The sequence below is a fragment of the Stegostoma tigrinum genome, chromosome 11 (assembly GCF_030684315.1).
Source record: "Stegostoma tigrinum isolate sSteTig4 chromosome 11, sSteTig4.hap1, whole genome shotgun sequence".
NCBI lineage: Eukaryota > Metazoa > Chordata > Chondrichthyes > Orectolobiformes > Stegostomatidae > Stegostoma > Stegostoma tigrinum.
In genome coordinates, this window is record NC_081364.1 from 75,826,089 (window position 1) to 75,829,920 (window position 3,832).

General features: G+C 44.9%; 1 non-coding gene across 1 annotated transcript; it reads right to left on the bottom strand.

The window, feature by feature from the left end:
• Nucleotides 1-274: 274 nt before the first annotated feature.
• trnal-caa (transfer RNA leucine (anticodon CAA)) lies at nt 275-389 on the bottom strand. The gene is made up of 2 exons: nt 352-389; nt 275-320 (listed from the first exon to the last, which is right to left on the bottom strand). It is a non-coding gene; the product is annotated as a tRNA-Leu (tRNA).
• Between the last annotated feature and the right edge of the window lie 3,443 nt (nt 390-3,832).

Here is a 3,832-nt window from a genome sequence, read left to right on the forward strand (position 1 = left end):
TGAGTTCGAAAGATTTTTAGCAGCAAGGGTATCAATGGTTATCGGGAAATCCAAGAAAGTGCCGTTCAGGATTATCAGGTCAGGATTATCCGCTCATTTAATAGCAGAGCAGATTTGATGGACTGAGTTGTCTCCTTCTCCTCCAAAACTGCATCATGTTAATATAAAGCTGCAAAACTGACGGGAGCAAATTTTGCTCACAAGACAGGTAGATCCCATCGGGATACTGAACCTCAGTGATATTTGCAAAGGACAACAAACAAAGGGCAGTCATTGTCAGAAGTGGGATTTGAACCCACGCCTCCAGGCGGAGACCAGAACACCCAGCTTTACAGTGGAAGGAGTCTATTCCTTGAGTCTGGCGCCTTAGACCACTCGGCCATCCTGACACACCTTTGCAGCTCCAGAGTGATCTTTATACCAGAGTAAACAGGAAAAGCCAGTCTTCAGCACCCACAGTGAGCCTGGCTCCATGAGGCCCACAGTCACCTCTCACAAACCACCGTTGCCCTTCACTTTTCCTGACCTCCCCCTTGTTCTTGTCTGAAACAAATTGCACGTCTGGCAAATGCAGCTGACATTGCTGATGTAGAACTGTAATGTAGATTGAAGCGACACCGCCTGGTCTATGGCATAATTCTACTTCTAAAGGTCAGACAATATTTCAGAGTTATTATTGTAAATTTTAACCACGAACATTCCACGGCAGTGAAGGCATTGAATCCTTATCAGCAGACTACGAGGGAAGACGTATATCTCTATCACCCTGGTCACTGCCTGATTCAGCATTACATCTCTCATCCTTCTGCACATGATTCCTTCAGCTCCATCATGGTTTTGTCACATTGTCTTGGTTTATACTGCACACACTATCTTGCCATCTATTGCATTGCAGTTTCGAATGCATGAAACCCGACCTTACAGGGCACAGTCTTCACTCTATAGGGCAGTAGTGAAAGCAATGGTCTTGTAAAGCACCGGCCATGAGTTTGCTTCTAACTGGAGGAGATGAGAATGTTTGTACAACTGCTACATCCAATATCCAAAGGAACACTTTCACCTCGTCTGAAATTATGCCAATGTCATTTCCTCCACAGGCCAGCAGTGAGGTGAGGTGAGGTATTATAAACTGCAGGTTGACAAGGAAACAATTGGGGAGCAACATGGAGAGGGGAGCGGCCGAATGCTTTATTTCTTTGCTGTAATCAGATTCTGGTTTTGAAGTGTGAAATGGGACTATAGAACCCAAATGGGTGAAATCCTACCTTCTGGGGGTTGGTCTCTGCTGAGGCCTTTGTCACCTTCTGGGAAATATGCCTGTGTGTTACCTTCTGAGGGTGAAAATGTGGTCCACTTCCCCAAGGGAATGTCAACATCTCAAACAGCCGGCCCATTGCCTCGTAGCACACAGGGCTATGGGCCAAGGCTGGAAACTGGGATGTTGAGCCTCTTTCTGTGCTGCAAAAACATGATGATTCAGTCATTTTCAGTAAAAACAACTATTGTAGAAAGAACAAAAAAGCTAGGAGTTGTGCCGTTAAGAAACGATGCACACACATCCATCGCTCTCCCTGCTGGTCTAGTGGTTAGGGTTTGGCGTTTTCAGTACCACAGCCGGCGTTCGATTCCCGGTCAGGAAATCAAGTTTTATTTTTCCTGATGGTGGCAACGCAAAGGCAGTGCAGCTCTGTCTGCAATCCTTTCAATGTCAGTTCCTGTCCCCGAGAACATCAGGGTCCATGTTCCAGCTGCTTAAAGAGGGGTAAGGTGCCTTAGCTGTCACTGCTCAGTCAGGCTACTCACCTTTGTGTTGTGCTGTTAGCAGGGACATCAGCAGTGAGGGGAACATTCACAAGATAAACAACCAGCAAAGATAATCACAGTCGCTACTTCAATTCAATTGCCTCCCCTTTGTGACGCAGTGAGTTTCACTGCCATTTGTCGTCAGGAAGCTACAATTCATCCGATCGAGTCTGCTCAGCCAGTCAATGAGATCGCTGTTGATCTGATAAATGTCAATTCCGCTTCCCTGTTTTTCCTCCATAACCTGAGGTAATCACGAGCCCATTCACAACATCATATATGACCGATATTTTTTGGAAGTTTAGATGACTTCAGTGACCTGTGCATGTTTGCACGAAATTGAATAATATGAAATGAGCGATAAAAAGCCCTTCCCACAATTCAACCCAGTGCAGGGTCAGCCATATGACAAGAGTAAGAGTGCAAAAATGTTAACTCTATTTCTCCCAGCACAGATTTCTCTCTTGACGAGTTGAATATTTGCAGCATTTTTCATTATAATTGAAACATTTTCATGGACAGATCCTCACTCCATCCACAAATAACTGTGATTCCAAAAACTATTTTGCCTCAGATTAAAATTGCTGTGCATCTTTTCAAACAGCTTGAGGTCCCAATAATCCCTGTCCATGTCAATAGAAGCTGCTCCAGGTGAGGTTGGAGCTCACAGACTCGGCATTTCACGTGCCTCAATGGCCATAGAGGGACTGCGCGCTCACCGATTGCGTCACTTCTATCTGTATCCCCCTGGTCACTGTCTGATTCACCACTGTATCGCTCATCCTTCTGCACATCATCCCCGTGGCTCTATCTCGATTTTGTCACATTGTCTTGGCTCATAATGCACAGACTATCCCGTCATCTATTATCACGGCGTATGTCTGCACGCTCATTGCCATTCCCATTTCCGGTTATATCTTCACGGCTGGGTCACTGACTTCCCTGGTTCTGTGCCCGGGAACTGGGATTATATGGTTGTACGCAGCAATGGTTACTTCCTTTTGTGTGGAAGCTGATGAAACATCCAATGTTAAACTAGATTACTATTGAAAGGAACATTTCAACAAGAGCCAGCACTGTTCACGGAGTCTTTGATATTTCGTAGAAATCTATCAATCTCAGTCTTCAATATACTCATTGATGGAATCTCCACAGTCCCTGGTAGCATCGGAATTACAGATTCCAGCCCTCTGTGAATCCCCACATTACAGTGCACTGCATGCAAAGAATTCCAGTTGTCGATCTGGTGCTGTTCCTAACATATCCTCTGCCACTGTAGTTATTGCTTGTTGCACACCAGCGAACTCATGTGGTGCCGTGATCGTCTTGTGGTTAGTACTCTGTGTTGTGGCCGCAGCAACCTCAGTTCAAATCTGAGACATGGCAGTGGGAGTTTGCTGTATTTTGTTTTACTCCTTGTGCCATGGGCCACAGAAATACAGCAAGTATCAAACATTTTTACGTGAAAATATTCTTTGAGGTGGTGACAATCATCTCTCAACCCCAGCTCTCTCTCATATCTGCATTTGATGTGTCAGAATTCAAACCACTTCGAGAATTTTCTCCCTCCCACAATCACTAACTCTCCTTTACGTCCCTCCTTACACTTCACTGAGACACTGCACAATCTAACATCCATTTTCACATTGACATTGTTCATTCTGTCTTGTTGCAGTCTGTGTTGCTGAGCGAACGTGGCCTGTCTCACCACCAGGAACTCTAAACCAGATGAAATATTTAGATACTGGGACGGTCAGATCAAGACTCATAGAGCAGCTTTTACTGACATGGACCAGTGATTATTGGAACATCAGGTCTAGGAAAATGACCCATGGCAATAATGAGCAAAATGGACTGCATCGGAAAAGACCAGTTTCTGTGGCTTTCTGCAACATTCATTGTATTTGTTCATTTTGCTCTAGCGAGAGTATTCGGGGCTGTTCATTAATTCACATTATTGTGGGATGTGATAGCACCAGAAACTGTGCCGAAGAGATTTACCAGGATATTGTCTCAGCTGAAGAGTTTC